This window comes from Etheostoma cragini, chromosome 20, assembly GCF_013103735.1.
Source record: "Etheostoma cragini isolate CJK2018 chromosome 20, CSU_Ecrag_1.0, whole genome shotgun sequence".
Lineage (NCBI taxonomy): Eukaryota > Metazoa > Chordata > Actinopteri > Perciformes > Percidae > Etheostoma > Etheostoma cragini.
Genome location: NC_048426.1, coordinates 13,041,828 through 13,066,311, shown reverse-complemented (window position 1 = coordinate 13,066,311; position 24,484 = coordinate 13,041,828). Strand labels below are relative to the sequence as shown.

The following is a 24,484-nucleotide window of genomic DNA, read 5'->3' as shown; positions in this document are numbered from 1 at the left end:
AAGTGTCTGGTTTATCATCTTAGATTCATCAAACTGTTGTGGAGGTGCTGAGCACAAGGTTAGGGAACCACTGCACTATGTTATAAAGTCTCAGAGTGTCTCTTCCTGGCTTGTAGTTCACTCTAAAATTAGGAAACTCCCAGGCTACAGGAGAAAGTCAGTTAAGAAACAATTTGCTCTGCGTATGCAGGCAGTTATGTCTTGTTTCAAGGTTCTTGCTTGTGTAATTTCCTTTTCTACTCTCTGTCTTACAGTGGGGGCTGCCACAGGGCAACTCTCAGCAAGGCCTCACAATTTGAAACAAAGAAACACTTCAGGTGGTACTATGACATTACAGTTATGACCAAGTTACGTATTGCGTGTGTGTGTGAGCACAAAAGGACAGGAGGGCATCAGATGAGTACAGACTGTTTCCACCTGCCAGGTGCCTGGTCTCTAATCCCCCCTCTCTGTCTGATTAAACACACACACACACACACACAGACACACACACAGACACACACACACACACAAAGGCGCAACAAGGTCATCTCTCTGTCAACCATACAATAGTGCTGTGTACCCATCTGGCCTACATCCTAAATACTTCCTCTTTAGAAAGCAAATAAAAAAGGAGAAGAGAGTGAACTCTTGGTGCCTCAGAAACAGGCCACTGTTAATATTATTCCAAGCTACAACAATACATTTGTATGTTCCACCATTTCCTGCAGTTATCATATATATTACTTATATGACAGTCACCCGGGAGTGCTGCAGACGTCATGTCGGTACTGTGTGAGAAGAAACCCTCTCTGTCTTGTGCACTCCAAGTTCACCTCAGTGAGGAAGATGCGTCACACAATACTTTCTTTGTAAGATATCAAAAACGTACCCTGTTGTGCGCCTATGTACTGCCAAAGCCACATGAAATTCCACACCCACATTTTACAATGATAAAAGTTCTTTCTTTCTTTCTTTTTTCATTCTTGTTTTATTTTTACTGCTTCTCCTGTGATGAGTCATATAATTCTGATAATATTTTATGCTGGGAGCACAGTGCTTTGATATCTGAAGGATAAGAGAGCTTTGAGGAGACAGTGACACCCATCCTCCTCCTTCTCCTCCTCCGTCTCCTCCCACTCCTCCGCTTTTCCTTCCCCTGGGGAGTTTTGGCTTTTTCTGCCCCCTTTGACGGCTTTTATGTCTGACGAGGTTCTGTGCTGTCGAGGTGAGGACGAGGTCAAACAATTTCTTGCGCTGGGCTGAGGAAAAATCACATCATAAATTAATCAACATCAATGCGATAATGTTTGTGTACTCACAAACACAGAACACAGTGGTTTTTGTCTCACATTTGTTATATTTGATCCTGTTGACACTGACAGAAAATCCACACTCTAACATAACACAATGTATTATGATATGATATATAATGATATGTATATATATATATATATATATATATATATATATATATATATATATATATAACATGTACTGTACTTGTTTTACTAAATTTAGCATCACAGTGGAGAGTAGTATATATTTAGCATAAATCATGGATACTGTCTGTGTGGTTTGATCCACATTATGATAGTGTAGGAATTCCATGTGGTGCCATGCTGTCTGCGCCGTCTCGTCTCCTCACCTGTTGAGACTGTGATTAGATACTGTCAACCCCCAGGCTATAGCTATCACATACAGGTAGAGTACAGACAGTCTATAGCTTTCCCTTATGCTGTGGGATGGCAGAGAACTGGTGAACTGCAGAAACTGCAGACGGTGCTGAAAGTTTGTGTCACACTAATGAGCAATCTGTCAACAAGTGTGCGCTGCAGGGAACTTGGAAAAAAAAGGAAACATTTGAAAAAATGTAGATTGTATGGTGGATATCCTTGTATGAATCCGCCTCCTAACCACAAACACCACCATCCACGACAGAAATTACAAAATAATCCCCCTGTGACAGAACTGTTTGTAGGTGTCATGGTTCTCTACCTTTCACCATGTTTTTAAGTTGCAGCGGTTAGATTGCTAGATGGCTGTGATTTAAAGACATAGTTTAACATAATTGGACTCTGGTTATTCACTTTTTCCGCCAAAGAGCTATATAAAATAATTAATATCAATCTCATGTCTGTGTGTTAAGTATGGAGCCTTTGTGAGGAAAACCGCTTGGGAGATAAATATTATATATTTTGTTTAAATGTAAGAATGTAAGCATAATGAAATATAAAGAAAGGTATTTGCTAATTGCCAAGTACAGTATTTAGCTAGCGTAGCTCTTTCCATTGAACATGTTGTATATTCTTGGTTTAATCTTTATACAATCAGAAAATAAAAGACTACTATTTGCAGGTTTTTCTTTATTTTACTTTCATAATGAGCTTTTGTCAGATATGGTTGAAAGGTCAGAAAAAAGCTAACAAGGGGACATAAAATCAAGATTATTTTGTCTAACCACTATTTCCAAGACCAAAAGTAACTTTTTCAACCCAGTAAATAGCTTCTTTTTTTCTTCTTTTTTTTTTTAAAATTTCATTATATATCTGTATCATGTTATTTCCCTTATTCAAGTAGGCTACTGTGTTGTAACCAGCATTAAAATCAAACTACATTGATCAGATCTTTCAGATATTGAGGAAGTTTTTCTTTGGCCAAATGGCCTTCTGTAAAGTTACGCTCTAATGGTTACACTTGAATAGAAGGAAGTTTGCTTGATAATACTCGTAAACTATCCTGTGATAATGGTTTCTCAAAACTATTGTGGCAAATTGTGATGATTAAATCCCCTTTTCCCTGGTTTAAAAGTCCTCACTCACCGTAGTTTTACTAATTTGGCTTTAACGTACAAGATATGTCATGTGGAATTAAAATATTTAAGGTATCCAATATCAAGCTAACTTCCTCTTCCTCCAGAAAATTAGCTGCGCCACTTGCCTCTTACGTTACGTGAGATTGCTGTGTAGCCTACGTAGCTTTTAATGTCTAACGTGATGTCAGGTGCGTCCATAATTTGGACTGAAACGAGACCTCGTATTTACCTCTTTGTCGACATTTTCTACAGTCAAACTTTTCTCTATTCTGAAACTCCATCATATTCGTGTAATGGTCCGTCTCTTTTTAACCAGTTAGCAGGGAGAATTATGGGTCCTGGAAAACAAGGTACGTGGTTACGTTATATTTAATAATACTGTTTAAGTGACTTAAATTAGCGAAAGAAGCTTTTATTCTCCACAGCTTTTAGAGTTCGCTCTTTTTTGTTGTCATAGGTTATCTTCTAACTTAACAAAAGTGCACATTCCACATCCCAAAGTGGAAATTGGTCTGATTTGATTACGTAATAAAATGACGTTTCAACCAAGAGCTCAACATTTCATGTTCTGCCTTTCTTGGTAAATATTTTCAATGAGCATTGTTTGGAACGCATTTTTTCTCCAATGTATTACAGGAATGGTGCATCCAAATTATATTATTACTACTATTATTAATAAGAATTTGGTGACTATTTCTTCAATATAAAGTAGTTCATTCTATTCACTTCTTCTGTATTTGGGTGGAGCCAGCCATCTAAATATCTCAGAACCTAAGTCACATACCACAAGGGGTAAGTGTGAAAATAGGTTCCTGTATTTTGGGTGAACCAACCCTTTAAATATAATTGCTTTTACACTAGGTACCATAAAGCAGCTATATATCACCATTCCCTGCCAAGATGGTTCCTGATTGTGCACCGAAGGGGCCCATCTTGCACGCAGGGAGGCTGACAAAGTAGACTTGACCCTGGGCTGAGGCTTGATGTGGCGCTGCGTCTCTGGAGGGCTTGTCTGGGGGTTGGCTGTGCTCTGTCTGGCCCGTGCTGCTCTCTAATCACCCTGACACTGCACTTACAGGGCTGACAGCTACGGCGCCAGAGAGAGAGAGAGAGATTGTACACCAAGGCCCACCTTGGCTCTCCACTTGTTCCCTCTCAAGATAATCACTTTCTATTGATTTTTTTTTTTGTTTGTTTTTTTGGAGCACACAGATCCCTGTTACCTCTCAACCTCTGATGCTGCTTGTCAAAATACCTAAGGGCCACAGCATACAGACCTGTTACCTATTACCTTTCCTCATCTCTTTTAATAATTGATCATGTATGCGGATAAAAGAAGTAGATTAGAGAAGCTGCTGCATGCCTCCATTTTTGCACCATGGTCAATAATGAAACTTAATCATAAGCACACATTTAATCCATCCCTTTTGAAAACAATCAGGGCTATTATTGAGCTGGGGGGGGGGGGGTGCTAGTGTGGTGAAACATAAACCTAAACTCTGTGTGGGAGTATATGTGTGTAGTCGATGCTTCATTCCTTTACAGCTCGTATCAGTGAGCTGAGGCGTCACAGCCGGCGCCCTCTGCTACTTACCTAATTAGGTCTAGGAGCCCCTGCATTATTAACAGACCCCCTAAATCATTCAGTGGGGCCCTAATGTATGTGTGTGTGTGTGTGCGCGTGCGTGCAATCGAACACACAGAGGGGGTACGGAGGATCACTGCGATAATGTCCCTCCCTATTCACGACATGTCAGACGTAATTATTCACCCTGGGAAGACACGGGTCCAGAGCACTGGTAATGGCACTCTTCTGATCCCCTCCTCCGTTTCCTCCTACTCTCCCCCCCCCCTTCTGCGTTTATGACTGACAAGGAGCTAGCTGGCTGAGACACACTCTATAGATAGACAAATAGAGAGAACGATTGGTATTGTTAGACAAGAATGTCCATGTTACAAAGGTCACGTGTTAATGCGGGGGAGATCCACAGGAATAGATGGATAATGTTTATTTTATTGTGTACATGGATCTCATTAACGTGAGCAGCTTTGTCATTTGTAGGCCTCATTTGGTTGTATTAGATGTAATGTACTAATCATTTTAGTGGAATATTACTGTGATAATGGTGTGAGTGTAATTTAGCTATTTTAACCACAGAGTCACATGACATACAATTGTGGCGGTAGAGCGACCAAAGTGCTTGATGGAAAAACCCTCATTTGAGAAGCAAAATGCAGCTGAATCATGTTCAGCAGAATGTGGTTGTTTTTCTAAGTTTAGCAGCTGGAAGTGGTTTGTTCCTTTTGTCAGCAGAGTCAGCAAGACACAAATGAAAAGTCAATATACATCACTTCCTCCCTCTCAGCCAATAGTTGTTATGTATTTGGGGGGGGGGGGGGTTATAATATTGTGCCGTACGAGATAATATTTGGTTTGGCTGGTGACCAGGAGCTCTTGCCCTGGTAATCCCACATGTGTTTACCGGAATGTGACTGTTTCCTGAAGCACTGCAGTAGCCCTGGTATGCGGGTTGAATTCCAAAGCATTGCTCCCCTTCTATGCAGCATAGTTCGCTCTCCCAAATCGGTTTTCTACTGTAGTATTAGAATTATGGATGAGGTTTGTGGAGACTAGGAGAGGATGCCTTACATGTAACACTTCTTCTTGCAACACAGGGCTTTAGGAGTATTGGTGGTTGTATGTGACATTCTTTGAATGTTCACATTTTGTTAAAAGGTGTTGTTTGTGGGATTGAAAAAACAATTTATGTAGTGAACAAACAATACGTATTGTAGTGTTCACAATGTTTTCCTTCAAAACATCTATTCTATCAGTCATTTTGCAGTTATCATAAAAGGATGGATTTTGCTATACTCTAGCGAGATATGAGAAGTCCTTCTCTGCAGCTTTACTTGTACCCAACAGTGCTGCTATTTCTTTTGCATAATGCATATGTTCACTGCTTTAGCACATGCAGCCTTTACCATTCATCTTTTTTTTTTGTGCATTTAACAGGGCACCATATGAATAAAAAGTTGATATACATCCAATGACGGTAAATTCTGGCATAGCAACGTTTGTGCTAAAGATCCATAATTGCATATTGTGTAACCAAAGGTGTTACGTTACAGCAGTGGACATGCACAACATTTTGTTAAAACGTTAAGGCGTTGCTTGTGTGAATGACAAAACAATGTACGTGATAAATGGCAGAGAATATACAGTATACGTGTGAGAAGAGCTATGTGCTTTTGGCAAACAAGCATTTTTAGAGCACAAGCGGCAGACCAGCAGTACTGTTCTTCAGAAATGTTTCAGCCTTACCCTGTCTTGATGTTAAGATGGATGTGAGGCGAAGTAGATTATTGGCTTTTGACTGCAAGTGCAGGATGGGGGGAAAATATAGTGAGAAGAACAGTAATGAGAAAAATAATTAGACAAGTTAAAAGTCTCAAGATGTTGTGAGAGCGAGGTAGAGAAAAACAGTCTTACATCGTTAATCTGGTCTGCCCTTCCCCCCTCTGTTTCAATTAATAAAATGACTTTTTAGTTCAATTAACAATAACTCACGGTTAACTGAATGAAGTTTATTACACAATCAAGGCGACAACAGAGCAAGTAAGAGGGACACATACACACACACACACACACACACACAGGCTCCTAGCAGGTGTCAGGGCCCCTGATCTGTTGACCCATGCAGGCTTTGGTGAACTGGGGCTGGGGGAGGCAGGATACTAGTGAGGGCTTGATGCTGGAGGTCGGGGGAGGACAATGTTGTTATGGGATGTTAGGGAGAAATGTGTCATCACACTCTTAGATGGAGGGGCCTCTCTGTCCTCTATTCTTGGCCTCAGGCAGCAGCTTGCATCCCAGCGATTAGCTCCCGAACACAAACAATAACGCTAGCAGCCACATTGTCATAATCGCCATTATCTCCCCCCACAAGCAGCACCACAAAACATAGCAGGGACTCATTTCTGGAAGCTTCTGCGCCCTTTTATGCAACTACAGATGAGCAGTCTGCCCATAAACATTTAAAAAAAGGAAAAAGCACAGCATATAATTTGTTCTCTTCTACATATTCAAACCAACAATAAGGTGTTCTTTGCTTTGGTCGTAGTTTATCCTCCTTTGATCCTCCCCTCCTTCCCTCCTCCACTCTCCCCCCCAAAATGATTTACATTGCTAAAATTTTTGGGTAATCTCTACAGTCATTACTCTTAACATCTGCTCTGTCACAATGCTAAGGGCTTTTGCCTGTGCTCTGTTACAAATATTCTGTGTGCTTACAGTCCTGTGATGCACACAGACAAATCCTCCCCCCTTTCTCCACTGCTCTCAGTATGTGCTATCTGCATTAGAGAGATGAAATGGCTTTTATATGAGTCGGATCAGTATGTTGGGATGATTTGCCTGTGATGGTGTGCGAGAGAGTGAAGTAGAGTTCAATTGGACAGGTAGACTGAGTTGAAGACTTGGCTGACGGGCGCTGCTGAGGTATCTAGAGGTCAAAGGTCAGCTGATATTGAGTCAAAAGTCAAACATCAGCTGAGGGGAACCCTTCCTATATCAGATCCTACGGAGCAGGCAAAGCAACTGATAGTACTGACAAAACTACCACCCACCATCTTGATTTCCTCTTATGGATACACCCATTCTCTCACATGTTTCTGTCTGTCGGTCTCTCTGAATGAATAATAAGCAACCACCCAGCAGACCCAACAGACTGTTAAGCAGGCTAACCTTTAGCAAGCAGGGAGAGGAACATTCAGAGATTTCCATCAGATTACCCTCTCCAGTTTCCATTGTGTGTGTTGGCCCCCTCCGTGGTATTTCTCTCTCCCCCCTCACGCAGCAAATTGGAACCATTTGGTATTCAGATAACGGCAAACAGCTCAGATCTGCTGGAACAATAAGCGGTTTCCAACCAATCGCCCACCTGGACTGAGCTGTGCTAAGACGGTCTTGATGGTTGTCAGTTCTTTCAACACCACTCGATTGACAGTGTGTGTGTTTTTTTCTTTTCCTAACAGCTAGCGTTTATAAAGCCTCCCTTCTGATTCTAGTTTTACCTCCCGTACTTCTCTCACTGCTGATTGACCTTCAGCTTCTTTACAAATGAGATATCACTCAGGAGTGCCATACAAGATGAATTCAGTCTAGTGAATGTCGAAACCTGGCATGTGCTACGACTTTCTGTCTGTAATGGTTCTCTATGCACTGCTGTCTGTGAGTGTACCTTTGTGTATAAACTTTTTGTGCTTCACCCCAGTGAGAGGTATGTAATGACGGGTCCAACACTGTGTGATTGAGATGGATGCCCTGTTTTTATTATCTTTGTTTTGCATGTGTATGTGTGCACATACTCCCAGAGTGCTGAGGGAACACATTGTGACCCTAGTTGTATTTGGCCACCAGAGGCCATGCTGGCAAAGGCTGAAATGATGATTAAGGACAGGGGGGCTGAATGGGGGGAAAATGTGGATTAATGAACCTCAGATAGAATTAATAGCCATGACATCCCACAACAGCGCAGCTGCTAAATGAGAATATGTCGTGGGTCCACCGGAGTCTCAACGCTTGTTTCGCTTTCAAGGTGATGGTAGGAGTAAAGAAGGAAAAGTTGCATCTCTCAGCTGACTTATTTAATTTGTTCACACTTGACAACAGAAGAAAATTAAAAGCGGTGTTTCTCACAGGCGGAGAATTTACTTTTGGAGGTCTTAGCTCAGTATCCCTGGGAATTAACATTCATAATGAACCTTTTTGCAGTGCCAATGCAGGAAGCAATGTGCCCTTCTGACCGATTCGTAAAATAAGGATGTGGTGATTATGCCGGTGAATCGGCCTGTAGGGCATAAAACTTGTTTTGTCACAGTCAAACGAGCATTGTTGGCTTTTATTTTATCTGTACAATCTCCTCCTAACCTAAAAGGTAATGTTGTCATTACTTTCTCAATTGAATATATGTTGTGTTAAAGCAGCATGATGCGGGGACTCACTCCTGAATGTAATGCAGAGAAAGGCAGTTATTATTCACCACTGAAGATGCGTTTTCCATTAGGTTTAAGTGCCTTTTTTTTAATGGGCTATTTCACAAAATGTTTTAGTTGCTTTACATAAATCACATCTTAATAATAACTTAGCAAAAACCAGCAAGTCTCCCTACCCTTAACTATACAGGAACCGGGAAGTATTGTGCTTATTGAAGAACTGAAAAAAAGGCCAAGATATCCTATTTTTGAGTTCCTATGTATGGGTCAAAATGCAGAGCTTATGTACGTCATTATTTCAGAAAAAAGGAAAGAATAAGTGGAAATTGCCAAAATAGAATCTTGTTTGGAGCAGACACATCATATAAGGATTAGATTCAGTATAGCAAACCTTGCAAAAAATAATGTTGTCACTGCATGGCTGCAGCATATATGTCTCTCAAAAGCTCAGATGTTTTTGGCAGCAGCAGCAGCTGCAAAGACTACAAATTGAACCCCCTGAAGTTTTGAGTTTGGCTGTTTTGAGGATAACAGTTGCTGGACCGACTTGTCTTCTCTTTGATTTCACCACCTGGTTCGTTGTTCAGTTGGTGGTCGTTCACTTCTACCTCCTGCGGGCTACAAACATCCCGTCTTGTGAGTGTGTGTGCTCACTTACACACACACCTGAACAACGTATTAGCAATTAAAGTCAGGAACCAGAGAATGGTTTAGCTCCAGGTGGTGATAAGTCATTAATGTGTGATCAGCTCTGCAGGTAAATGTTTACCTCAGACTGGTTAGATATTGCTGGCGCCTAGAGGCTAGAATCAGTAGGCCATCACTGGAAGAGTTTGTTACAGTTTAACTATTTGGAACTGTGGCACATGATAGTGACTCATTTGTTTCTTTAAGAACTGGAAAAAAGGCAAACAAGGAAAGCAAAAATGAAGGTGTTGTAGATAAACGTAAAGCAGGTTAATTTGGACATTAAGTTGTTGTGTTGTTGGAAATACATCTCAGAAAATGTGTAAAAAGTTGAGGAAACTGCTTGGCCAGATTTTTTGTCATAGTAACAGGCTGCATGACACCTTAGTACACCACGTAGTGTGGTGGAGAAGAGTGATGTAGAAAAAACATGAAAGGGGAGCGGAGGTTTGTGGAGTTCACTACAAAGCATCTCGCTTTCAATGAAAACATGGCAATGTCTTTTTTTTTTCAATGTGAAGTAAGGAGGGCGACCACTGAGAGTGAGAGAAAAAGTCAAAGAAGGGTTGAAATTACAGTTGAAACGCATAATAGTCCACTTACCTACTGTGCTTTATTGTGACACAATAGATCCTGTCACCTGGACTGATCAGCTGCTCAGCCTACAATTCTGCAGGGCACCAACCTACTGTCTGTCCTGCACTAAAGGTACATATGAAAGGCTCATTTAAAAATAATACCCATTATTTTTTGAGGAAAATAAAGTTCATGATCTCTCTAACATGAACTCTTGATGATGCTCTCTCTCTGTAGGCAACAACCACATGGCTTAAATCATTCTCTGCCAAAACACAAGCAACGACAGGTAGGTGTCATTTTGTTTCCTCTGTTCTCTTTATACTTGCAGTAAAAGGACATTTTCTCATAGTCACTTTTTTCAAGTGAACTCCTTATGTGTAAGAACGGTCCCTCATTATGGCATCATGCTGGCCCCTTCCGACGTATCTTGAGTAGCGACTGGGGTTAATGCTGACCCTGGGAATCAGTGTAACGAGAGAACACACTACAGTGAAACTGAAGGGAAACTGAGATAGTAAGCATTGACAGGATTGAGCTCCCAGGTGGGGTGTCACCCTCAGGGGAGGTGTGTGTGGGTGCGCGTGTGTGTGTGTGCGTGAGTGTGCGTGTGCCTGCGCACACACGCGTGTTCTTGGCAGGAGAATTTCTTTGGGCTCTCTCTACACAAATAAATATTATTTGGTTATTGCTCATTAGAGTCCAGTGAAGATCGGGGATGATGACAATTTGACAAGTGAAAACATCCCAGTGACTTCAAGCTGTGGTCACTGTTGCAGAAATGTTGTGTAAGTCAGATAACAATGTATGGAAAATATACATCGAAGATCTTTAGCTATTCCATATTCACTTTGAAATTAGTATTTGAAATGAAAAAGAACGCTCTCATTCAACAATGAAAAATAATTAACATTTGCCAATTTGACCAGCCTGTATTACATTTTTTTTACAGTAGCTTTAGTCACGCAGCAAGTGTTGTTGACTTTGCTGTTACCTTCCCATTGTGAAAGGGTGACCTTCCTCTTTCTCCCACTCTCTGTTCTGCTCAGCTCCGTACATCTGTGTCTGTTTACCAGCCCGCCTGTGTCTCCCTCAATCTGAACTGATGAGTGCAACTCACAGCTGCTCCTCTCTTGTTTCCCGCTGCTTGGGTTGTTTTGTGTGTGTGTGCGTGTGTGTCTTTGTGCTTGGTGGTGGTGAAAGCGTCATGCTCCCAAATCAAAGACGACTGACACACCTCTGATCGCAGAAACAAGAAAAGTTTAGATAAAAGGAGTAAATCTGGGTTTACATGTGCTTTTATCACTCTGTTTTCAACTGCATGGATACAAACACATGATTTACAGTATACATATGTACATACACACACAAAACTCATATCTACATCCACCTGTGTCACCTAAGCCACTTGACCTGCATTCCTCTCTTCCCTCTACTTCATGTTTATCTTGGTGTTCTTTCATTTCATGCTCTTTTTTTTTAAAGGCATTTGTTTGGTTGTTGAGTGGTGGTAGCCAGGGCCTGTACTGTGCAGGGTGTATAGTTCAAAGTGTGTAGTAAAATAGTTATGACTTTTATGTTAAATGGGGTGTTAAAATAATTGTGGGGTGTATTTGAGAGAGTTGATGCTAACTAGTGGCGAACAATGGGAACAGGAAGTGTATGGTTTCAGGGAGGACAAGGAGAGGTGAAGAAGAAGAAGAAGGAGGTTAGGAACTGAATAAGTCTTCAGGCGTGCATGAGATACCCTTGAGAGCATGACATCATCCGGACAGGTGTTGTTTGCTGTTGTCCTAAAGTTAGGGCAAGGGGCCCTGAGGTTTTTGTCAGCCTGAACCTGTTGGACCTGTTTTGGACCCTCAAGGCCATTTCTTACCTCAGGTGGGAAGGTGGTGAGTTTGAAACCTGATAAATATTTAGGGTGAGTCATCATACAGTAGCGACACAACATGAACTCCCAAAGAAACGAAATACCGGCACTCACAGATAAACAGTTTTCAGCTAGAAGCCATCATCAGTCCTTATTTGATCTTGCAGTTTTAGTTTTCTCTTTTAATTTGTCCGGGACTTTTACATATTATTTGTGTGCAGCGTGAAGGGGCTCTAACATTTCATTGTGCAATCCTATGTTGTCGAATGACAAATAAACGGAACTTTGCATCATTGCAGCTTGCCTTTTAATTGGTAGGAGCTGTGTTTTGAGTTGTTTTTCTGTCTGCATTGCAGAGTCAAAGCTTGCATAAACTCCACAGTTGTGAATGTATGTACATATACTTTACATTTGCATTCCTACATACATTCAAACAGACTTCAGGGGACCATTGGCTTATGTGGAAGTTCCTTAAGCCTCCTATAAATATTTCTAAGAAAACACTTTCTCTATCAGGTAGAACTCATCTCTATGTCATGTTGCTTGTCAGTGCTGGCGAAATGTTTCTTTGGTAATTCATTTGCAATTAGGAAATGTAAATCAGACAGGTGCTGCTGGCATCTATCAGAGTCTGTATTTGTTTTACCTAAGGCATCCCAGATCCTCCCTTAGTAATCACACGCATGTGCACGCTTACAAATTTGAAGACGTGCACGCACACTGACACAACAAGGTCACCTCCATGTATCGCTTAGGGTCTATCTACTTGAATTTGAGCAAACTTTAGAGGTGCTATATTAAAATAGAAATCAACTTTTTAGTAAGATAAAGGAATACAGAGTCTGCCTTGTTTCTGACTGACATATGTTCACTGTGTGTGAGAGAAGAACTGGGATCAACACTCTCTGCACATAAGGAGAGGTACAGCTGCTATATAGAATTGTTTGTGTGTGTGTGTGTGTGTGTGTGTGTGTGTGTGTGTGTGTGTGGGGAGTGACTTCACACAGGCGTAGTAGTAACGAAGGGTGCCAGTGCGGCGAGAGCGGAAGTTAAGTGTCAAACTGGTGAAGAGGAAGGAGGAATCCGCAACATTTGGTTTCCAGTATGTCACATTTCCACCGCATTTTAATCACCTTTCATTAATGCAAAATATTGAGCATGACAGATAAAGTCTTGTTTACAAAGACTGACCAATATGACAAATGTCCAATTTTTATATTTGGACCATGGACAAGCACCTTTTTAAAAGACAGTTTTTAATATTCAGATGCCCTCCCACACACAAAGGCACACAACTACGACATTTATAAACGCACACACAATTACACACGTAGTGTTTTATACCACTGGCAACTGCCTTATTCCCACCAGCTGTCTGAATGCATAAAACCCAGGCTTGTTGTTAAGTCTGGGGCTTAAAAGCACTGCCAAAAAGAAAGCTGGGCAGGAATAACGGAATTAATTCTGTGATTTGAGCCTCAGCATTTAAAAGTGCTTAAATCTAGCAGCTGGTGTCAACAGGGTAATAAAAGCAGGCACAAGGGATCACTCTGCCTGACTCGTGTTGGGCAGCAGGACGTCCATGTTAGTTTAAACGGTAGTGATGCGGGAAGAGTGGAGACCCTGGCACGGGCCACAGCCTGCCATACTGCCAGAGAAAGAGAGGGCAGTTAGGGCAATGTGATCTAGTAATTTGTAGTTTATCAGCTTGTGTCATAGAAATATAACATACAATAGATTGTTGCTGGCATGTCACACCCTCTGTGTTTCATTTCACGTGTTGAGTCTCTAGCTGTTTCTGAAATTGCTTGAGAGAGCTCTGCCAGTGACATCACTCTCGCTGCAACGGCTCTCTCCCTCCCTTCCTTTCAGGTGAAAGGTATCATTTTCCACAGCTCCTGCCAAGTCAGGAGTTGGAAAACTTTAATTTCCCTGGCTCTGGAGAGAGTGCCAGGGGTTTGATGTCCATTACCCAAACCCTGAAACCAGAGTTGATGTGGACTTGGATTGAGCTAAGCACTCTGTGGCAACATTAGCTAACCCCAGAACCTCAGTATCATCTTTCTTACTGTCTCTCTGCCTCTCCATTACTTCCTCCCTCCCTCTTCGCTCTCACTTTCTCTCCTTTGTTGTCCTTCCTTTCCGAGGGCAAGGTTGAGATTCCTGTTAAAAAGTCAAGACTGGGCTGGACCCGGGCCACAAAGTGCATTATGATCCACCTCCTCTCTGCTACCCATTAACTTGTCCTTCATGATGTGGCAGTGGCTTGTAAATGCTTCGGCACTTCAGCACTCAAGCTCCTCTGCTCTTAAATCTACACGCCAGTCTGTAAAACATCTTAAATGTCCTCACCACTTTGCATTGTTGCAAATCCTTTTGAAAGTGAGACTTAGCCTTTGAGTGAGCATGGGTATTTACATTTTAACCACACAAAACCCGATAGAAATCTGACCAACACTACCATTTCAATTACAAGTTAGAAACCATTTATACCAGTGGTTTCCAACCTGGGGTTTAGATAGATATGGGGGCTGACCTGAAGATTAAAGTGAAACAAATAAAGACAATTCAGTTTCACAAAATGTATTTTTTTTCCGACTTTAATCTAAATGTAAGTTTTTCGTGTGAAATTCTTTGTCATAAGAGAGTGCCATATTTTAAGGGGCCACTGGTATATGTGATTGGGAAATAATTCAGCGCTTGAAATTGTAAGTAATTCTGGTGATCTTTTATAAAATGTACACATAGCTGTCAGTCAAAGTGGAGGACAAGTGCAAGGTGTCCTGAAGGGTAATGGCTTAGGAAACGCTGAGCGTTTTAAACACCATATGGATAGGCTCATCATCTACAAGCTGTTCAAGGTTGAACCCATCCAGAACACTGTAGGATTGAGATAATGGCCTTCTTCGCCCAACTGTTGTTAAGCTACCAATCTCCTGTCAGCTGCAGAGGAACTGATAGGCATTAGGACCTGAGAACTTTCTCCCTTTGCTTAATCTCTGACTCGTTTTCTCTTTTGTCAGTCTGTCAGGTACAGAAGACAGAGGTGTTGGTCTGACACATCTTTCTTTCTTTCTTTCTTTCTTTCTTTCTTTCACACCATTGCTTTCTTCTTTTTCTTCGTCATTCCTATTTCTCTTCTCTCCCGTTTTTACTCCTCAGCCATACACATCCGTTAGAAAGTGGCTCGCCCTCAGAGCCATCTGTTTCCAGGCAGCCTGTGAGCATTTCTGAAATATGTAGGGCCTAATTAATTCAACCAAATTGTTTTAGAATAGATTAATATAATGATGGCAGCGCATGAAAGGTTATTTCAAGTACACCACTCAGCTAATCTCATCAAAGGGTAGATTTCCCCGCTCTGCACTCGGTGAACACCCACAGCTGTATAGATCCTCATATAGGGAAACCACTTTTACTGTATGTACTGTACCGGGAAGCTTCTCAGTGTGGGTGTTAATTTCACATTTAAAATAATGTATACTGTAGAAGATGCAATTACAACTCTATACAACCTTATACAAATGCAGGGCCTTCAGATTATAAATCTATTTGAAAAAAACACCTTACCAATATTAGAAGTTATTGTTGCTTTATGTAAATGTAAATGTAAATGTGCTGTATTTATATAGCGCTTTTCCAGTCTTAACGACTGCTCAAAGCGCTTTTACATCTACAGGAAACATTCACCATTCACACACATTCATACACTGTGGCCGGGGCTGCCGTACAAGGTGCCACCTGCTCATCAGATAAACATTCACACACATTCACACTCCGATGCGCAGCACCGGGGGCAACTCGGGGTTCAGCATCTTGCCCAAGGACACTTCGACAATGACTGCAGGGGCGGGGATCAAACCGCCAACCTTCCGATTGGCAGGCAACCGCTCTACCACTGAGCCACAGCCGCCCAAGAAACCCAGATGTGAAGCCCAATGATGACATTGGGCTACACATCTGTAGAATACTTCTTAGTGTCTTTCCTGTTTTTGGTACTGATTTTGTATCATTTAAGGTCAACTCGTAATACTAGTTCTCAGTATTTGTAGTAGTCTTGAGGTCAAGGCTTGTTTTTGAACCAGTAACCTTTTACTTTTCGATGGCTTTTTCTGATCCTGCCAAGCTTTCCAGCTCATACATTATAGAAGATGGATCTGTGATGGTTTTTCCTTTGATGGTTGTTTAGCAGAACAGCTGGCGATGTTTTAAATTCGGTGACCTCTAAAAGCAAAACAATAGTCACTCACTTAAAAGCACTTTATAAATGATAGCACAGTGAAGTCATTATAAAGGACTTGGCAACCATATTGAGACAATCTTTCCTGATGTATTATTATTTTGTTGTTGTCTATTCATCCCTGAAGGGTAAAGTTTGACCTGGGTGAAAAATGTCTCCGCATTTGTTAAACCACACACCCTGCTGACCTTACACTGTTTTGTAGGGAACACCAATAATATTTTAAGGTCACATGGGTCACTAGTGTTGCAGTGGGCTGTATCTGGTGTGTTTTGTATGCTGGCATGGGCTGCCTGTTGGCGCATATGTGGATTATTTACTTAAAGAATGAATGATGTTAACCATCAAGACAACACATTTAACACTTTTTAAGATCAAGTGTCACATTTTCTAAATGTGGGGTGTCTCATTCTCAAATGAAGGTCTTTACATTTCTACTCCTATGAGGTAGAAAGGCTGTGCCATCAGTTACCCGGACTAACCTCTGAAGGGAATGATACAGACAAGAAAAAGTCACAGGGCTGTTGTTCATCAAGATTAATACCAGCTCACTGTCCTCCCTGGAGAGGAAAACTAACAGATTCCCTACTTGACTTCCAGAGCCGGCTCCTATAGACGGCTCTGGTTCATTAACGCAAGTATTATGGCTGAACCACTTGCAATTAGGAATGTGTTTAAGACGGAGCCATGCACATACACCAGTGTGCACATGTCTGGATACACACTCACCCTTACACCTACACTAATCTACACACACACACACACGCGCACACAGTGGCACAGTGTCGGTGCATTTTTTTAAGAGAAGGAATATGATAATGAACCTGGCTTGATAGAGTAATTAACTGGGCTAAATGGAAATCCCATGAGGTTCAGTGATAGTTAGCAGATGTTCTCTGAAATACATTAAAGACCAAACGTCTTGTGAAGCGGCAGGAAGAGAGCGAGTAAAAAGAGGGAGAATATTGCCATTGGAGATAAAGTTTGTGGTTTAGTTAGAATTTGAGGTCTGGATTTTTGTGGTGGAAGCCGTTTTATTTGGAAACAGTGTCTTGACGGGAGGGGATGAATCAGCTGATCAGAGTCATGTGGCTTATACTAGAGTAGCAAGCAAATAAAGAAAACAACCTAAACCAAGCTTGGTTTTGAATAGAGAGTTTTTACGAGCAGGAGAACTGTCGGGTGAAGCGATTAGTTAAATTTGCTTTTGATTATGCCGACGAAGCAGCATGTTTATAGCTGGGAACAAGCCTATGAATGTGACCCAATAAATGTGGCACTGAAAATGTTTCTGATTTAATAAAGTCTGTAACATACCAATATGGTTCACTGAAAGTTACTGTTCCCAGTGACAATGGTAAAATCAAGGTGTGGTTGAATTTGTATAACTGTCTCCTATGGCGTCCATCTTACCACCTTTTTTGTCTCGTAAGATGAAATTCCTTCTTCTGTTTGTGACCGATGGTGACCAAAGAAGCAACACGAAAAAGCCGTAACCTTATTTTAGACACATAATGTTTACTTCCTCAGTTAAAACAAATGTGGCTGGCAGGCTCAATCTATACTTTGGCTGTTGTCTTCTATACAGTATTATCAGTAGCACCACCAAAGGCGGTGAAGTCGCTCTCCACAGCTAGCTAGCTTGCTAAGTCACACTGAGAAGAGCCATCTGCTTCACTGTCTGAACTTTAGAACAAAGACGCCAGGCTGTCAAAGTTTCCCTCAAACAGAGAAATGCACCCTGACTCTATCACAAGTAGACGCATACAGGCAGACGGCAATGAATGCATATACACACGCATGCACGCACGCACCCACGCATGCACGCACATACACACACATACACACATGCACACACAAAAACACTCCACCCACATATGCACACTTGTTTTGGACTTGTTTCCTTCTGTTCTGGAGTGTAATGGACTTTCCCATTCTTAGTTCAATGGCTCATCTGAGCAAACGGATGTAATTTTGGATATTTCCTCTTTTTGCAAACTCAGAAATAGTTCCCTGGAAAAAAAAAAATGAAATGAGGCATGTGTTGGTGCTTGTGGAGAGGAAGACCTATTAATATTGAGTTTATTACTGAATTAATTCCAGTCAGTGGTCAGTCGGTGTAAAGCAGCTGCAGGAAGTGTACTAATAACTTCCTGTTTACTCCACCTCCTCCCACCCACTCACCGGTTACAGCCGGCCATGTGGTCCTGCATGAATCAACTCCATCACCAATGGACCGGCACTGGACACAAACCTAGGGCAGGCTAAACACCCAAATATACACATACATGACACAGAGCAACTTTTGCCCTAAACCTCATCTGTCTCTCACTCACTCATATAAGCTGATGTGGTCTTATTCACCATGGGTGACACCCCAGCTACATTTTGGGGAGCTTGAACTTCTAGTGACCTCACACCTTAATGTATTGATCAATCAGTGTTCCATTAACACCGCCCCTGCCTCGTTCTAATCTAATCTTTGTTTTCTCTTTCCGGCACATCCACACTATCGCACATGAGAAAAACCTGGAAAACCTTTTAGCAAGCCTTATTTGACATACATAATATGTTCCAGAGGAGTACACTTGGATCCTCTGCCAAGCTGATCTGTTTACATTAAGCGTGAAGAATGCCTGAGCATGAACCTTCCTGCCCTAACACGAGAGGACAGCTGATATCAAGCTTGAACACTTGGTCTGTTGCTGTTTTTTCACATTGTGTAGTAGCAGAGTGAATTATTAGCTGGGACGGAACCTGACATGAAGAATTATTAATGACACTTTGACATTTTGCTATCTTTAACTTTTAAGATGAAAACCAGAAAGGGCATGAGTTACAGTTGTGGTCATATCTATCATAAACAGTGCAGTGTAAGCGTTACTGTTTACAGTTCTGCACGCAGACGCGCAACATTGCACTAGCAACTTCCTCTGTGCTGAAGATGATATATTGCGCTTCTCTCTGATGGTAAATCCTATTGGATTGGACTCTCTGATAACTTGGGGCACAACATGGAAGGAAGTTCTAAATCATGCAGCTAGATCTGATGTTTTTATGACCTGACAAAGATCCAATTAAGTTCGAAATGCTGTCAGTGGAGATGCTGTATGTGTTGCGTAGCAGTGCTGGGATAACACTCAGATATCTGAGCCTGTTGCGAACACAGAAAGTGTCTGTAATGGAGTGCAACTCATAAACATAATGTAATAGGTTAGCGTGGAGTTAAAAGTTACATCTCTGGGGCGCCAGAGGTCCTAAAACCACTGGACATGTTTTATTATTCTTACAACCACTGCAGCCTCAGAGGAGGCTGGTTTCCTTGTGGCCCTCATCTAAATGTGTAAATATGTATTTACATGTTTAGAAAACTTAAATATCCATTAAAAAGCATTTATGGTCAACATAAAAGGTATTTCTAATTATTACACATGGTTCACACATCTAAATAAAAAAAAAAAAAGTGTTTTTAATGTGGCGTACAGTGGTTACAGCTATAATAGATTTGTCACCCTCTGCTGCCATGATAACCTCTTTAACTGTCCACAGAGTATGGATGTGACATCTGCCATGGTGTGCTTGGCTTGTTTGATTATTGAAAGCCCAGGCAAAGGCACATTGATTAAAAGAGAAAACGTTCCTCTCACAAGTAAATGACTGTAGCTCCTGGTCTCTCTCTCTCTCTCTCTCTCTCTCTCTCTCTCTCTCTCTCTCTCTCTAGATATATATATATATATATATATATATATATATTGTGTGGGATATTTGTGTTTCTATAAAGTATGGAGTTCAACAATCCCTGCTGCAAACCAGTCAACTTCTTAGCTCAGTTTCACCAGTAAATTTCCCAGAGTAAAGTGGTTGAACCATTAGTTGAGGTCTCCGAGCTTTGCAGAAGCAAAAGCTTTTCAAAAGTGTTTCTCAACATATCCCAAATTAATGTGACTGTATCTCCACCCAAGTTTGTTGTTGTTCCTCCCACAGAGCTCAAGGGTCAGCTCAGTCGCAGCGCTTCAGTTAATCTTTGCCACATTCCAAAGAAGATAATATCCCTCTGTGTTTGTTAACCATTACCACGCTCAATTAATCATACTCTGAAACTATATAAGAATTTTAAGATGACCGTCTCCTCCTCTTCTCCTCACCCTTTCCCGTTACCTCATACCGTGGGTCTTCCTTCATCACATCGTTGTTGACACCCGCTGGCCGCATGGCGACAAACTCTGTCTTTCACGTACTCCCCAGTCTGCTCAGAAACACCGGTGTGGCAAGCACCCCGGAACGCCATCTGCCACCGCCCCTCCGAGCAGATGATAAAGTTAGCATCTCCGCTTTGCATCCTTTCCCTAGATAAGGACAAACAGACACACATGGAGACACACCTACACAAACACATACAGCACACACAGTATGTTCCAGGTATTAGCATATCTGTGTGTGGGTGCTGAAAGAGGAAATGACGATCGGACAGCTGTCCAACTCCGGTTCTTCCCAGACTTGGATCCAGAAAACATGAGAAGTGAAGGGATGAGGGCAACAACTAGGTGAAGAGTGTGAAGAATCACTTCAGAGAGGAAAAAAGGGGCACAGTTGGGGATTTGTTTAGAAGAATAAATATTTGCTCAATGTACCCTTAAGAAATATGCTTCAATATAAATAAACATGTATTGTTTTTACAACTTTAATAGAACTTGTAGCTCTTATTAGTAGCATGGGGTCCTTTTTACATAAAACATTGAAGACAAATTTAGTCTAAATTGAAGTTAATATTTGTTTCCCCAAAAATAGATTAATATAAGTGTTTGTACAGTATATCCACAGTAGATGGAAGCTATGTGGCAGAGAGATGACTTTCCAGGTGACTATCAACTCTGTAACTGTAACCTCTTTATTGCAGTTTTGCATCAACTTTTTTGATTTCAGGAGCAATTAGAGCTTGAAAGACATTAAATGAAACTGACAGCGATTCACTGAACACATCTTTTCCTGTGCGCTTCCTCTGCTTGGTTTCTCTAAGATTTGACTTTTTTAATTCTGTCGCTGTGTGCATTTTGATGGAGGGAAATCTCTTTCACTTCCGTCTTACCTGCTTCCAGATGGAAATGATAATTATTGATAAAACTACAAGCTACAGTAGCATCACATAAAGAAACCAATGGGTCTGTTTTTAAAACCAAAGGATCAGATCTGGCTGAGTAAGTGATTAAAGTTCTCGCCTGTCAGTCAACAGATTTCAATGAAATTGCCAGCTTTATCAGAGTACATCTCGCATAGATTAATTTAATCGGATTGTACTTTAAATGCATTTCACCGCCAAAATAACCCCAAACAAATCTATAATGATGGCTTTAGCCCCAAACTAAAACAAGCCAAAGTATCTAATGGAGTCATCAGCCCACTCAGATTATCATCATCTGTTTGGGCTTGCTACCTCTGTGTCACACACACACACACACACACACACACACACACACACACACACACACACACACACACACACACACACACACACACACACACACACACACACACACACACACACACACACACACAAACACACACACACACTTATCCCTCAGATTCCCAACTACAAGGAGCAAAGAAGTGTCAGGAGATGTTTAATTAAGACAACAGATCAATTAACAGCTCAATTAGCCTGGCTAATTAGGGGCTCAGTTGGAACAAAAGCTTGCTCTCCTCTGCTCTCAGTGTCTCTCTCTCACTCTCTCCTTTTATCACACACACCCACGTACACCCAAGTACACACACGTACACACACACACACGTGCATACACACGCACACTCGCACCCTCTCACAGGGTTTGAGCACAGGACATGGTTTTCGCAAAAACTCGCTATAGAGCACATAATCCTACTTAATCGTCAGTCCAGATTTTGGCTGAAAATTGCCTGGAAGGGAGGATAGAAGCAGAATTCTCTCCCTCTCAGTTTTATCTGTGAATCCAGGACACTGGTGATCTCAGAAGACTAATTGAAGTTACAGCAGCCTTGAGGTTGGGTTGCATTATAGTTAACATGGTTTTTATGTGGCAGTGTGCATGACATCATTCATTGTTCTGTTACAGTATTTGAATGTATGCATGTACTATACATATTTATAAACTCGGCTATTTAAACATTCACATTATCCTCTTTCTCAGTACAGAACGTGTGTGTGTGTGTGTGTGTGTGTGTGTGTGTGTGTGTGTGTGTGTGTGTGTGTGTGTGTGTGTGTGTGTGTGTGTGTGTGTGTGTGTGTGTGTGTGTGTGTGTGTGTGTGTGTGTGTGTGACGATGCTGACGTTTACGCCCCGGAGGTCTTAGCCAGAAACCTACTCTCTGATTCAAACATTCCTTGATGTACCTGAAAATCTTGTTATCCTGAAAAATTGGTATATTTGTAAAATTAATTTTAATGTATTTTTTGTGTTATTTCAATCAGGAGAGACATGTATGCAGATATGCAAACATGGTGGTCAGCTGGAGTAGATGACTGGGGGTGGAAGGGGAGGTGGAGGGTTGCACTCGGTACGTGCAAAGACAGCTGAATAGCAAAGTGAGAAACAGATTATTTAAAGCAGGGTTGTGAATCTGTGATTGGCCCTTGTCATTTGTGTACGATTCCGAAGGGTTTAGCAGGAAGGTGAACACCTCAGACAGCTTTTTTTGAGTAAGGTAGAGCATTGACTAAGAGTGAGGTCTTCCTGAAAGGGTTTACACTGAGATGCATTTCAATCAGGAGAGACTAGTTGCAGATATGCGACAGGTATACACAGCACGATAAAATAAACATTTATTTGAAGAACAGCTGAATTGATTTAAGAGTGTATCGATTAAAAGTTAGGTCTCCCTGAAAGAATTTACGCTGAGCTACATTAGACTGTGAGTAAAAACAGGTGGATGGTAACATAGGTGCGAATATGGCAAGAAGGTGCGCGTTTGTTTGTGCTGTTTGTAGGCAGGTTAACCTCTGGTCATTGTGAGATAGATGTCCTCATCTGCCCTTCCTTACCTGTCCGTTGGCTGTTTGTCTGTGTGTGTGTTTGTATAAGCTAGCATGCAAGCATGTACACTTGCGTGTGTGCGCCTGTGTGTGTGTGTGTGTGTGTGTGTGTGTGTGTGTGTGTGTGTGTGTGTGTGTGTGTCAAATAGGGTTCAGATGTCTGGTCACCCCATATATCTCCAATGCAGTAGACAGGTCTGGGGTTCTGTTGCTGATGCACTGTCTTCTCTCATTACTGGGCAGGACCAGGAGCAGGTCCAGGCTCCGCGCGCACACACACACACACACACACACACACACACACACACACACACAGTTTTTCTGAGACAATTAAATGCTACTGGAAATACTGGAAGAATCTGCCTAAAGTGAAGGAGACGGCTGGAAAACAGCTTCAGATTGATGCATGTTGAATTACCTCCACACACACACACCCACACAGACACACACACACACACACAGACACACAGACACACACACAATGGGACACACTGTGGAGTCTTGTGACAGGAGGACTGACAGTAGGGCAGGCTGTTGCCACATGACTTCCTTTCTGTCGCACACGCACAAACTTCCCTATGTTCCAGTGTTAATAAATTGTGTCCCAGCAGCTGTGCCATCTGATCTGGCAATGACGTCCAGTAGCCACTGACTCTCCTCCTTCCTGTTTCTCTTCCACTTCCTGTCCATCTGAACCTGCAGAGTAACACATCCCATAGTGTGCAGAGGCAGTAGTTACTGAATAAAGGGAATTTCATGCTTTGCTGCTGTACTTTTGCTTCCTGACAGCTGCCAAGTGCTTGTTTCGTAGTTTTCTCTCCTTTTGCTCCGCTTGAATATGCACATATGTTACATACGCATATACACACTTAACCTGTCTCTTAGGATATTGACCCCTGATCTTGGCTAAGTTTGCAGGGCGTGTGAACACCCTGGTAATGACAAAAAAAAAGACATTGAACAATCAGTCCCGTAACTGCAGAGAAGTATGTTATTTCCCCTTTGTAATAACAAGAGAAACAGAGTATACACCCTGACAGATGTTGAGGCAAATGTATAGTACTACAAAGGTTTAGAGCGCAAGCATTGTCCACATTATCCTTGTTCTACAATTGTCTAGTCTCTTTAGATTTATCTTTTTCATCCTGGCCTAAGGAGATGACATTAGTAGTTTTGCTATTACTAGAAATGAGTCACTCATCAAGCACTCAGGCTACCATGTAACCCTGCTTAATCACTACCTTTCATGATTTACATTTTCATTTAACAAAAAAAAAGTATACATATCATACATAAACAGTATGTGTGTGTGTGTGTG

At 41.6% G+C, this 24,484-nt stretch overlaps 1 long non-coding RNA gene across 4 annotated transcripts in view; it reads left to right on the top strand.

Moving 5' to 3' along the window:
- The first annotated feature begins 2,930 nt into the window (after positions 1–2,930).
- The window catches only part of LOC117936364, an 87,433-nt gene continuing 65,879 nt past the window's right edge, over positions 2,931–24,484 (top strand). For 3 of the 4 annotated variants that reach the window (XR_004654923.1, XR_004654924.1, XR_004654922.1), the window contains exons 1-2: positions 10,011–10,186; positions 10,292–10,343. This is a non-coding gene — a long non-coding RNA (uncharacterized LOC117936364). Of the gene's footprint in view, positions 3,145–10,010; positions 10,187–10,291; positions 10,344–24,484 lie in introns of those variants that run through there. The other variant, XR_004654925.1, reaches the window with a different exon arrangement.